General features: G+C 38.7%; 1 pseudogene; it reads left to right on the top strand.

Annotated features, from left to right (window-relative positions):
* LOC101104970 (olfactory receptor 6C4-like) lies at positions 1-7,105 on the top strand (annotated as a pseudogene).
* Positions 7,106-15,002: the final 7,897 nt, after the last annotated feature.

Here is a 15,002-nt window from a genome sequence, read left to right as displayed (position 1 = left end):
ATGAAGGACCATCAAAGAGGTGAGTATAATCAAGCTGATATTTTTATCAGCATAACGAGTTTAGCAGAAGACTGTAATTTGGAACAAGCTGCTATAGCAAAAATTATAGTCAAGTCTAACAAGCAAATAAGAGAAACATTACTTTGTAGAGAAAAGAGTGGAAGTTGGGCGGGGTTGTTTCAAATGAAATTCCTTGGAAGGAAAGTGAGAGTTTATTTTTTTTTATTTTATTAAAGTATAGTTGATTTACAATGTTGTGTTAATTTCTTCTGTACAGCAAAGTGACTCCATTATACACATATATATTCTTTTATATATTCTTTTCCATTGTGATTTGTCAAATGATATTGAATATAGTTCTCTGCGCTGTAGAGTTGGTCCATTTGTTTATCTGTTTATCCATAGGTCCATTTACCCTATATATAATAGTTTGTCTACCCTACCCTATATATAATAGTTTGCCTCTGCTAATCCCAAATTCCCATTCCTTCCCTCCCTTACCCACTGCCCTTCAGCAACCACAAGTCTGTTCTTGGTAAGGAAAGGAGTTCAATAAGTAAATAAGTAAATAAGTATAGTGCAGTACTTTCCATTGGCTGGGCTTGTTCCTGGGCAAGGAGAATTCTTCCTGTCAGGGTCTGTGATTGATGTCAAGTTGTAGTGCATGAAGGTTCTTACTTCTGGCCTTCTGCCTCCATTTTAAATGAAGTTTCCTCACCTTATTTCACAACATCCTGTTTCCTTCATCCTGTATCATTGCTCTCCTCTGTTGACATATTTGTTTTTGAATAATTAAACTTTACAACTGTGAAGTATAATAAAATTTGTTCTGTAAGTTTGTTGATTTTGACAGATATTCACCACTCGAAACAAATAGACTCAAATTTAGGTACTAAATAATGTTGATAATATTCCAGAAGAAGAATCAACAGATAGTTCTGAGATATTGCCTTGTCCTATGACATGTGACATGATTTTGCACAAGACCTTTTTTTAATATAAATTTATTTATTTTAATTGGAGGTTAATTACTTTACAATACTGTATTGGTTTTGCCATACATCAACATGAATCCACCACAGGTATACACGAGTTCCCCATCCTGAACCCCCCTCCCTCCTCCCTCCCCATACCATCCCTCTGGGTCGTCTCAGTGCACCAACCCCAAGCATCCAGTATCATACAAGATCTTTGAATAGTGTTCATGAAAGGGAGAAGGGATAAGAACAGAGACAGATGATTTATAGAGGATACAGTCAGTAGGAAAAGTTCCAAGAAAGCCCTTTCCTCTCAATCTGAGGACAATGTCTCCCTCATGGTTCTCCACTACACAATCTAAATCTCCAAACTAAGAATATAATCTTCTTTAATGAGCTTTATATTTTATAACACATTTGTCCCCATGTATGTAAACACATTAAGCTATTGGTCAATGAATACATTATGTTAGGACATCTCTATGCTGTTGCACAGGCGTTTATGAATTTATTTCCCAGATGAAATTGAGATATGGAAAAAGTAGCTACTGACAGGGAAAAATAAGGAAATTTTCAGGGACCAGACAAAAGTCCAGGGCAAAGTATCATATGAGGGCACCTGAAGCCAGAATCAAAAATAAGATATAGAATCAAGTAGATAAGATGGAAAGACAGTTGGAGGTCAGAGATTTGACCTTGCACATGAAGTCTCCTATGATCAGTCCCTGAGTTACTGTATTACCTAGAATGGCAGCATCTAGCAGATAACAAAAGCCATTCCACTTCCCTATAATGCTATCTGAAAATTAGATGCATCTGAAAACTCTGCAACTGGACACAGACCATTCCCTCACCATGGTGGGCAAAGCCATGTTTCCTTAGACTCAAGGGAAACCCACCTCAAGGCTCTTTGTGGGAAATATTTTCCAACAACCAAGTGAAAACCATTCTTGCAAAAAACTAGTTGGTGTTCACTGGGAGGATCCTGTTCTAAAAGGGAAAAATCAAGAGCCCTGGAGATAGAGTACAGATGGGAAACATTTGAATAGCTACAGCGTGATTAATCATAGTTTTTAAAGAGCAATTGTCTGCCTACTACTGGTCCTAATTCAGATACAATTAGTTAACTGACATTTACTTTAGTCAAATAGGCAGAGGTGGCATCATATAAAAGATTGATTCTCTACTCAAAAAAACAGGGGAAATGAGAACATGGAGAAGTCAGTTACCCAGGTCCTCCCATCTGCCCAATAATGAAAAGCTATACACAGGCAATGGCACCCCACTCCAGTACTCTTGCCTGGAAACTCCCATGGACGGAGGAGCCTGGTAGGCTGCAGTCCATGGGGTCGTGAAGAGTCAGACACAACTGAGCGACTTCACTTTCACTTTTCACTTTCATGCATTGGAGAAGGAAATGGCAGCCTACTCCAGCATTCTTGCCTGGAGAATCCCAGGGACGGGGGAGCCTGTTGGGCTGCCATCTAGGGGGTCGCACAGAATCAGACACGACTGAAGTGACTTAGCAGCAGCAGCAGCATACAGAGGTAAAGTGGAAGGAAGTTTCAATGGCAGTATTCTTAAATGTTTAAGAACTGAATCTCTGGAATCAAATTATTTGTCTTCATATCCCCACTTTACCATACCCTTGATGGATGGTAATCTAGATGGATAATTTAGGTTCCCTAATACTTATGAGGGGCTTCGTTCAAGGCTCACTGGTAAAGAATCCACCTGCCAACGCAAGAGACACAGGTTCAATCCCTGGGATGGGAAGATCCCTTGGGGAAAGAAATGGTAACCCACTCCAATATTGTTGCCTGGGAAATTCCACGGACAGAGGAGCCTGGCAGACTACAACTCATGGTGTCACAAAGAGTTGGATACAACTTAGCAACTAAACAATACTTACTCCTCATCTTCAAAGTGTGAATTACAATGCTACAGGCCACAAAGAGTTGCTACATTCAGTTCAGTTCAGTTCGGTTGCTCAGTCGTGTCCGACTCTGCAACCCCATGAACCACAGCACACCAGGCCTCCCTGTCCATCACCAACTCCCAGAATCTATCCAAACCCATGTCCATTGCGTCGGTGATGTCATCCAATCATCTTATCCTCTGTCGTCCCCTCATCCTCCTGCCCTCAATCTTTCCCAGCATCAGGGTCTTTTCAAATAAGTCAGCTCTTCCCATCAGGTGGCCAAAGTATCGGAGTTTCAGCTTCAACATCAGTCCTACCAAAGTACACCCAGGACTGATCTCCTTCAGGATGGACTGGTTGGATCTCCTTGCAGTCCAAGGGACTCTCAAGAGTCTCCAACACCACAGTTCAAAAGCACCAGCTTTCTTTTTTTTTTTTTTTTTTTTACTTTATTTTACTTTACAACACTGTATTGGTTTTGGCATACACTGACATGAATCCGCCATGGATGTACATGAGTTCCCAATCCTGAACCCCCTCCCACCTCCATCCCACATCATCTCTCCGGATCATCCCCACGCACCAGCCCCAAGCATCCTGCATCCTGCATTGAACATAGACTGGCAATTCATTTCTTACATGATAGCATACATGTTTCAATGCCATTCTCCCAAATCATCCCACCCTCTTCCTCTCCCTCAGAGTCCTAAAGTCCACTCTACACATCTGTCTCTTTTGCTGTCTTGCATACAGGGTCATCATTACCATCTTTCGAAATTCCATATATATGTGTTAGTATACTGTATTGGTGTTTTTCTTTCTGGCTTACTTCACTCTGTATAATCGGCTCCAGTTTCATCCATTTCATTAGAACTGATTCAAATGTATTTTTTAATGGCTGAGTAATACTCCATTGTGTATATGTACCTCAGCTTTCTTATCCATTCATCTGCTGATGGACATCTAGGTTGTTTCCATGTCCTGGCTATTATAAACAGTGCTGCGATGAACATTGGGGTACATGTGTCTCTTTCTATTCTGGTTTCCTCGGTGTGTATGCCCAGTAGTGGAATTGTAAAGACAATCTCTTTAACAAGTGGTGCTGGGAAAACTGGTCAACCACTTATAAAAGAATGAAACTAGATCATTTTCTAACACCACACAAAAAAAAATAAACTCAAAATGGATTAAAGATCTAAACGTGAGACCAGAAACTATAAAACTCCTAGAGGAGAACATAGGCAAAACACTCTCCGACATACATCACAGCAGGATCCTCTATGATCCACCTCCCAGAATACTGGAAGTAAAAGCAAAAATAAACAAATGGGTTCTAATTAAAATTAAAAGCTTCTGCACAACAAAGGAAAATATAAGCAAGGTGAAAAGACAGCCTTCTGAGTGGGAGAAAATAATAGCAAATGAAGCAACTGACAAACAACTAATCTCAAAAATATACAAGCAACTTCTGCAGCTCAATTCCAGAAAAATAAACGACCCAACCAAAAAATGGGCCAAAGAACTAAATAGACATTTCTCCAAAGAAGACATACAGATGGCTAACAAACACATGAAAAGATGCTCAACATCACTCATTATTAGAGAAATGCAAATCAAAACCACAATGAGGTACCACTTCACACCAGTCAGAATGGCTGCGATCCAAAAATCTGCAAGCAATAAATGCTGGAGAGGGTGTGGAGAAAAGGGAACCCTCCTACACTGTTGGTGGGAATGCAAACTAGTACAGCCACTTTGGAGAACAGTGTGGAGATTCCTTAAAAATTGCAAATAGAACTACCTTATGACCCAGCAATCCCACTGCTGGGCATACACCGAGGAAACCAGAATCAAAAGAGACACATGTACCCCAATGTTCATCGCAGCACTGTTGATAATAGCCAGGACATGGAAACAACCTAGATGTCCATCAGCAGATGAATGGATAAGAAAGCAGTGGTACATATACACAATGGAGTATTACTCAGCCGTAAAAAAGAATTCATTTGAATCAGTTCTGATGAGATGGATGGAAGTGGAGCCGATTATACAGAGTGAAGTAAGCCAGAAAGAAAAACACCAATACAGTATACTAACACATATATATGGAATTTAGGAAGATGGCAATGACAACCCTGTATGCAAGACAGGAAAAAAGACACAGATGTGTATAATGGACTTTTGGACTCAGAGGGAGAGGGAGAGGGTGAGATGATTTGGGAGAATGGCATTCTAACATGTATACTATCATGTAAGAATTAAATCGCCAGTCTATGTCTGATGCAGGATACAGCATGCTTGGGGCTGGTGCATGGGGATGACCCAGAGAGAAGTTATGGGGAGGGAGGTGGGAGGGGGTTCATGTTTGGGAACACATGTAAGAATTAAAGATTTTAAAATTTTAAAAATAAAAAACAAATAATAATAATAAAATAAAAAGGAGAGACATCAAAGAAAAAAAATAAAAATAAAATAAAATGATAGCATTCTGAAACAGTCTCATAATCTTAAAGGCCAAATAGACATTCATCCCAAAAAAATTCAGGAAGGTAGCAAAAACAAACAGCTTTGGATTTGGGGTTTATAGCATTGCCTGTATTGGGAGAATGTCCACAGGTTACTTTAAAGAGGAAACCAGGCAACTAGAGTGAAGGAGATGAGGGTCAGCTACATATATGATGAAGTATCAGGTAGTGTATGAAGGGGAACACAAAAAGAAGAGGAAAGAAGAACAAAGAGAAAAACTTATACCAAGAACATGGAAGTAAATAAGACACAGAGAACTAAAATCAGGTAAAACTATTTAAATGTAGGAAATTTATGAATATTTCATAAGTAAGTAAGGGAAAGACAGAGTCATTCTTGTGTGACATGTCTGTGTTAAGAACCCAGGAATCAGAGAAATGACAAAAGCTTTATTAATTGAAACAATATTTTATGTTTTAGTGTTTTTACCCCATTATATAAATTCTCTATGCACATCATTCCTGTGTGTATTTTAGATCATTCTTTGTGTTTAATCAATTTTATTCATGTTTTAATGTGAAAATATTGATCCATTAAAATATTCACTTGCCAAAAAAAAGAGCTTTATGAATGAAGCCACTTACATAGGAACCCTGGGTCTTTCAATGAGCCATCCCTAGTCCAGAGGGATGCCACTTTGGGCCAATTTGGATGAAGAGTTGATAATATGACCTGATTCTGTTGGTTGCAGTTAACTTCATTTTCCTAGCCTGAGAAACTCCAGTCTTCATCACTGACCTTCCCTTTTCCCTTTAGATCTACTGAAGGTCAACAATGAAAACCAAACCACATTTACTGACTTCATTTTGTTGGGCCTCACAAATCAACCTGAACCCAGGTGGTGATATTCATCTTTCTGTTCCTTGCCTACTTGCTAAGCATCTTAGGAAATGTGACTATCATCATGCTCACTCTGGTGGATGCTCAACTCAAGACTCCCATGTATTTCTTCCTCCAGAATTTCTCCTTCTTAGAAGTTTCCTTCACATCCATTTTTATTCCAAGGCTTCTACCAGCTTGACAACAGGAAATAAATACATCAGTTTTTCTGGCTGCTTGACTCAGTATTTTTTTGCTATATTCCTTGGGGCAACAGACTTTTACCTCCTGGCTTCTATGTCCTATGACCACTATGTGGCCATCTGCAAACCCCTGCATTACCTGACCATCATGAGCAGCAGAGTCTGCATACAACTTGTGTTCTGCTCCTGGCTAGGGGGAGCCCTGGCTATCTTGCCACCAATTATCCTGATAAGCCAGATGAATTTCTGTGCCTCTAATGTTCTGAATCAATATTACTGTGACTATAGACCCCTCCTGGAGGTTGCCTGCTCAGACACAAGCCTTTTAGAATTAATAGTCATCTTCTTAGCAGCTGTGACTTTGGTGGTTACTCTGGTGCTGGTGACACTTTCTTATACATATATTATCAGGACCATTCTGAGGATTACTTCTGCCCAGCAAAGGACAAAGGCTTCTGCCACTTGTTCCTCCCACATGACTGTCATCTTGCTCTCTTATGGCAGCTGCATCTTTTTATACATGAATCTATCACCAAAAAAAGGAGGGAATTTCAACAAGGAAATATCTCTGCCCATGACTTCAGTTAGCCCTTTGTTGAACCCCTTTATTTATACCTTAGAATCAGCAAGTGAAGCAAGCTTTTAAGAACACAGTAAAAAAAAATACAAAATTTTAATAATCAGAATTTATTATTTTAATTAATAAAATTAACAAATAATTTAGTTAATACATATCTAATAAGTGTTGACTATGTTTCAAGGGATATTCTGGGCATTGAGAATAGAAATACAAGAAACATGGCTCCCAAATTTCTAAGAACCTCCAGGCCAGTATCATAGAGAGATATAAAAACATATAAATTATAATGAAACTGATTAAATGCTATTACAAAGAAATAAATGAGATGCCATAAAAATGATTTGAGACAACTTTGCTCTTGATATCATGATTTCTCACTTTTGAGATATTTGAGAGGCAAAAATGGTGTGTAATGGGAACAGTAGGAGGATATTAATTTAGAGTGAATGGTAGGAGCCCAGTAGTGAAGATATTTATTGCACATTTAAGAGTTAACTAAGTATTACTGAGCCAAGAGAAATTATAAGAAAGTGATATATCAATTTTGCTTTATGAGGAATATAATAAAGCAGTGAATAAATTAACTTTTACATACAAGATGAGTAACAAGCAATTAATCAAGAATAGCATTCATGCAAACAATAGTAAAGGTTTCATTATGGTCCATAAGATAGAGAGAAAGGACACAATTACTGTCTCAATTCAAGCAATGTAGTGGACAGAGATGAGAAAGTTTTCCAGCTTGAAAGACTGCATGGTTGATAAAGCCATAAATCAAATGAAGGATTCAAGAGAAAACATATACTCACAAGTTATATTTAATCAAGTTTGATTTGAAATACAGATGAAAAAATAAATGTATGAGAAGTATTTGTTTATCAGTGTGCCAGTGGACTCAGCTTTAGGACATGTGAAATGTAAGATTAATTTAAAGGCAAATTTGAGCAAGCTATCCAAGGAACAAGTGAGGTTTGAACATAAATGTCTGATTTTTATCTCAGTGGTTGAAGAGCACAGACTTAGAAAACAGTATGAAAAATAGTTTCTAATCAAGGATATTCTGAAATAAAGTCTGCCAATAGTAGCCATCAGAGAGAGGAAAAAGGAGGAGAAGGAAGGAGACAGTGGAAAGAGAAGAAGGGAAGGAGAAAGGAAAGAAGGCAGAAAGGAAATAAAGAGATATTATACAAAAGGAAGTAAAACGTCCCCCTGGAAGTCAGAAATTATAGGCTTAAAAATTGTCAGAAGTGGAAGCAAAGCAGTTGAATTGGCAGTGTTTAAAAGGTTCACTATACTTTCAAAGTTTTATAAATGAAGTTCAATATTATTTCAATCTAGTAATGCCAGACAACTAGAGGTCATGTAGAAAAGGAAAAGACTGTCATACCTAATTTAAAAAGAAATTAAAGTTTTAGACATGCAAGGTAGACACTGAAGGAAATAATGAGAACAAGAAGAATCTTGAATCTACTTGCCCAGCAAGTGGAAGCATTTCACTGTGCCTCTTTTCATAATAATAATAATCCACCATCTGTTCTGTTTGATATTTTCCCTAGAATTAGTGTCTTATGATTTCTTCTGAAAAGCTTCCTCAATTGTGTTTTCTAAATTTATTTCTAATTGGAGGATAATTGATTTCTGCCATACAACATTAACCAGCCATAAGTATACATATGTCCCCTGCCTCTTGAATCTTCCTCCCCTCCACCCCCATCCCACCCTTCTAGGTCGTCACCTAGCACTGGGTACAGATCCTTATGTTATAGATCAATTGTATTTTAAATGCACAGGTGGGAGACTTTGAACATTTTAAAGAAATTAGCTCCATCACTCAGTTGTGTCCAACTCTTTTGCAACCCCATGGACTGTAGCCCGCCAGGCTCCTCTGTCTATGGAATTTTCCAGGCAAGAGTACTGGAATGGGCTGCCATTTCCTTCTTCAATAAATACAAGTGGTACCATACAATTACATTATTTTCTTGAACGGCTTTTTCACTTGTCTGAAAGTGAAGTCGCTCTGTCATGTCCGACTCTTTGCGACCCCATAGACGGTAGCCTACCAGGCTCCTCCATCCATGGGATTTTCCAGGCAGGAGTACTGGAGTGGATTGCCATTTCCTTCTCCAGAGAACCTTCCCGACCCAAGGACCGAACCCAGGTCTCCCGCATTGTAGGCAGACGCTTTACCGTCTGAGCCACCAGGGAAGCCTTTTGCCATATCTTATTTTCAAATGTTTGTCTGTTAAACATTCTATTGAGTTCTCTTTCATCCTGAAGACCTCACTTCTAAGTCTTCCATCCTCCTACTCCATCTGTACAAGTGGCCTTCTGTGTATGTTCAACATTTGTCCTATATTCACTGTTGGTTAATGGATTAAAATGTGAAATGAGATGTAATTTTTAAGAGTAAAATGGGTTATAACCACTCAACAAGAATTACAACAATGGGAGAACATTACAAAAAGATAATAAATCAAAAACCAAGACTCAAAATACATTTGAGTATCATAAAATTAAACAATAAGGTGTTTCAACATGTAAGAACAATTCCTGAGACCCACAGATAAGAGTTATTCTTAGATAAAGATTATCTCAGATGCTACAAATACAGCAGGTAATATTGTCCAGATAAATGCCTTAAGAGGAAGTGAGTTGTACCCACCAACAATTGAGTCTTTACCTAGCATATATCATCAACTGGGAGAGTAGGTAATGTGAAATTTTGGAAATCGTTTATAATCATTCCCATAAGCTTATAAAGATTGGATTGTGGCAAACCAGTGAATGTCTGGTCCCCTCAAAGAAAGCAGACTCCAAGAGTACACATATAAAATGTGTACATATCATTCCTAGAATGTTCTATGATTACTACAAGAGTCCTCCAGTCATTTTGATCCACAGGAGAAGAAGTTTGCTTTGTGTAGTTGAACAATTTTTATAGGACAAGCTTGAGAGGTAGAGATAAAAATAAATAAACTAGTGTTCATATAATTGGTCCTATATTTGCCTCTTCTTCATTGGTTAATTCTGTGTTTTGAATTTGTCAAGCTATTTCCTCAATGATATTATGTTTACCTAGGAGGATAAGAATGTTGCAAGGATGGTGCATAATGTGATTTCCTATTATATCTTCCATGGTTGGCCTTAAGACTTCTTTGGATTCTGGTTCTAGAAGATATTATAAAAATTTGGAAAGAGATTTAAACAGATTGCTCTGAATCTCAATAGTCTCAGCTCCAATCATGGTGCCAATGTCAGTGGAATGTCTGATTAATAAGGAATCTAGGGCTTCATGGAGTTCCTCCAATGTGTTTTACTTAGACATAAGGACAAACTATCTCAACTATCAAGGCAAAACAACCTTAAATTTCCTTTGGTCAAGAGAATGTATGTACCATTGTAAACATACCCTGCTGTACAATGACAAATTATTCTTACAAAATTAAACAATATACATCCATATTTTAAAATATATAGTTATCTAAGATAGAACCAAATAAAAAAAAAAAGATATGCTTTTGTAGCCCAGATTTAGAAATCCAGGACCATGACAATTTGCAAACTTTAATAGAATCCCAGGGATGTGGGAGCCTGGTGGGCTGCCATCTATGGGGTCGCACAGAGTTGGACACGATTGAAGTGACTTAGCAATAGTAAACTTTATCTAAGTTTGTCTGCCTTAAAGTACCTGATATGTGGTCTTCAGGATTGTAAAAGTCATGCAAGTATATGCCATGGCAAATGATTCAGCAACTGGATTATCTAATATAAAGAAATCAACAAGATCTATGCAGCAGGAGATTGAAATGACTACTGTTGAAAACAGTGTATGATCACAGCCCACTCAACAGCAACACAGAACCAGCTGATCACACACACACCAAAAAAATGATCTATTTTCCATCACAAGCTGGAAATTACATAGTGTGGATGGTACAGTTTTGTTATTCTTTTCAAAATTGTTTATACTATCCAAGTTTCTTTGTCTTTCTTTATATGTAAGTTTTAAAATTAACATCTATATCTACAAAAAATCCTGCTAGAATATTGACTGGATTGCTTTTTCTTGGTAAATATTTATTTACTAATTTATTTATTTGGCTGCACTGAGTCTGAGTTGCGGTGTGCAGGTTCTTCGGGCTCTTTAAGTTGCGGTGTGTGGAATCTAGTTCCCTGACAAGGAATCGAACCCAGGCCCACTGCATTGGGACCTTGAACAACCAGGGAAGCCCCAACTGGAGCTTCACACTGAGAAGAATTTATTTCTTAACAGCATTAGAACACCTTCCCACTAGAGTTGTTATAGAGGGCTGCCACTACAGGAAATTGTGGTACCCCAAAGGCCAGGACCCTTTTCCCTTGGATCACAGCAGAGAGTGCGCTAGTCTGAGGGAGCTGGATTTCAGACACACTGCAGGATATTGAAGACAGGAGTAGCACACCCCCAGGAGGTAGCAAATCAGCAAGGGTCCCCAGTACATGATCACCAGCATGTGAGTATTAGAACAAGGATCATTTTCTTCTCATCAGGTTTTAGAGAACTGAGAGCTGAATAGTGAACAGCAGTACACAGATTTTGAGAGCTGGCAGCAGCAGCAAGTTGGCCCAAGATGCAATGGACCACAGAATAGCAACCATGCTGAAGCAGGGGCAGAATCTGAAGTCTCAAGGACTGTGGTCACCATCAGTTTAGACTCTGATGACCTAAATGACATTTAGGCTAACAACGTGGGGACACATGGCCAATCTGTGCTGAATATCAGAGAGACCATTCTTATCATCAATAGAACCAAGAAATGTGTTGGGCAACATTGTTCTGGGTCAGGCTCCCTTGAGATCATTCATTAATTCATGCATTTTCTAGCATAGTCTCTTGACAAACTACCAACAAGAGCTTTAGTTCATTTTAGTAAAAGTATAAGAAGAGCCTCATTGAGGTCTTGTATTGTGGCTTCAATGGTAGCATGTCTGGAAGGAGAGGGGAATACTATTTCCAATTGTCTACCATGATCCAAGAATAATAACTGACAGCAGAGGGAGTCAGTGACCTCATAAATCTATATGGCCACTGGCTAAGGGCCATCCCCCATGCTTCCCTGGTGGCTCAGACAGTAAAGCATCTGCCTGCAATGCAGGAGACCTGGGTTTGAGTCCTGGGTTGGGGAAGATCCCCTGGAGAAGGAAATGGCAATCCACTGCAGCACTCTTGCCTGGAAAATCCCATGGACGGAGGAGCCTGATAGGCTACAGTCCATGGGGTCACAAAGAGTCGGACATGACTGAGCGACTTCACTTTCTAAAGGCCATCCCCCAGGGAGATAATCTTCTTCCATTATATAGGCAGGGGCACATTTTCCCTCATAAGATTCATGGGTTAGTCACTATGTTATCTTATGTTCCCACTGGGAAAGGGAAGTCCCTTTAATTCTTCTCAGGCCTTGATGGCAGAGGCCATATTGTGGACTGGCATTTCATGGGCCCACCAGGAAGAGATTAATGGCATCAGATCTAAGACTATACCAGTGTGTGTTTCAGAAATCCAAGCTAATTTATCAGCCTGTGCATTGTAATGAGGCTTTGAAATTTGAATTTTAGTATGCAACCTTGATTTGCATTTTGGGTATCTGTGATGCAAGAAATTCCTGGAGTTTACCCCAAAGGAGAGTGTGAAACAACTTAGATAAGGGATTGTTGTTGCTGCCATTAGCCAGACCATGTGACCATATCGTTGGCAACAGACCAAGAGTCTATAAAAATGTGAAGGGACAAATTTTGTCCATCACATTCTCCAATATTAAAATGACTGTGCTGTGGTGCACTGGGATGACCCAGAGGGGATGGGATGGGGAGGGAGGTGGGAGGGGTTTTCTTGATGGGGAACACATGTACACCCATGGCTGATTCATATCAATGTATGGCAAAAACCACTACAATACTCTAAAGTAATTAGCCTCCAGTTAAATAAATAAATAAAATGTGCTGACCCTTGGGTCCCACCTTTGATTAGGGATGTCCCAGTGCAGAAGATTTTCACTGGGCTTCATCCTGTGTGATGTTGGTGCTAAATCTATAAAGTATACAAATTCCATTTCCTGATCTCTCAGTTGATCCCAAGAGGCTCCCCAAATGACCAATGGATATGGGGGAGGGGTGACCTGTTCAGGCACCACTGCATCTAGCAAAGAATTGAGGACATGGAAATCATTTCCTCCTGCAGGTGAGATATGCCAGAAGGCCCAGGTTTGGCTCTCTAAGTAGCATTTTCATTTGAATAATGAGGCCTCTGTGGCCATGCCAAGTTTGTGGGGTGGTGCCTCAAAGACCTAAGGCATAACGAACAACTGGGTGCAGAGTCAAAGTTTCAGGATTTGTAAAAGCACTTATTCCAAGAAAGATCCACTATACAGCCAACAGTTGCCATTCTAATATTGTGAAATGTGCAGCCAGAGAGGGCAGTTTTTTGCAGCAGAAACCCATGAACAATGACTGATTCAGGGACTCCAAAAAGAACAAGATAAGGTAGCCAAAGCCTCTACAGTGAAGAAGTTTGGGGGGTTGGGACAGTTGAATGACACTGATAGAAGTGCCTGTTTTATTGCAATTTAGAGATTTTTGGTTTGGGGTGGCAAGCCATTCAAAGCAAGCTAATTGACATTCAGCCACTATGAAAAACAGTATAGAGTTTCCTCAAAATTTTAAAAATAAAAAAATCATATGATCCATCAATTCCACTTCTGGGTATTTATTTGAAGAAAATGAAAACACTAACTTGAAAAGGTGCCTGTCCCTCCACATTCACTGCAGCACTATTTACAATAGCCAAGATAAGGAAACGACCTAAGTATCCTCTAACAGATGAATGAATTAAGAAAATATGATATATATAACTATTTAGCCATAAAATAGAAGAAAATCTTGCCATTTGCAACAACATAGGGAGACCTTAAGGGCGTTATGCTAAGTGGAATAGATCAGACAGAGAAAAACGAATAATGCTTGATCTCTCTTACATGTGTTCGCTGCAGCACTGTTTACAATAGCCAAGATATGGAAGCAAACTAAATGTCCATTGACAGAAGAATGAATAAAGAAGATGTGGTGTATATAGATAGATAGAAACAACGGAATATTACTCAGCCATTAAAAAGAATGAAATTATGCCACTTGAAGCAATATGGATGGATCTGGAGATTATCATACTAATTTAAGACAGGCAGAGAAAGACAAATATCATATGATACTCCTTATGTATGGAATCTAAAAGTACAAATGAACATACTTTAAAAAACAGAAATAGAGTCACAGATATAGAAAACAAACTTATGGTTACCAGGTGGAGTAAGGGGGAGTGGAATAAATTGGGAGACTGGGATTAATATGTACACACTACTACTATATATAATATAGATAACTAGGACTTACTATATAGCACAGGGAACTCTGTTTAATGTCATGTTTCAGCCTGGATGGAACGAGAGTTTGGGGGAAAATGGATACATGGATATGTGTGTGTATATGTACATATATGTACATGTATATACATATAGGTATATATATGTGTGTATGTATATGTGTGTGTGTATATATATGTAGCTAAGTCCCTTTGCCTTGGTCTACCTAAAACTATCACATTAATTGGATATACTCTAACACAAAACAAAACATTTAATAAAAAGTAAAATAGATGACTATTAAGGACTTATTGTATAGCCCAGGGAACTCTACTCAATACTCTGTAATCATCTATATGGGAAAAGAATCTAAATAAGAGCAGATATGTGTTTATGTATAACTGAGTCAATTTGCTATGCACCTGAAACTAACAACACTGTAAATCAACTATTCTCTAATAAAAATTTTTATAAATCAATAAATAAAATTAAACTGATAGATACAGAGAACAGACTGGTGCCAAAGGTGGGGGATGGAGCTGGGAGAAATGGGTAAAGAGAGCCAAAATATACAAACTTCTAGTT

Source organism: Ovis aries, chromosome 3 (assembly GCF_016772045.2).
Source record: "Ovis aries strain OAR_USU_Benz2616 breed Rambouillet chromosome 3, ARS-UI_Ramb_v3.0, whole genome shotgun sequence".
Lineage (NCBI taxonomy): Eukaryota > Metazoa > Chordata > Mammalia > Artiodactyla > Bovidae > Ovis > Ovis aries.
The sequence above is the reverse complement of the archived record's forward strand: the minus strand, read 5'-3'. Positions and strand labels throughout refer to the sequence as shown.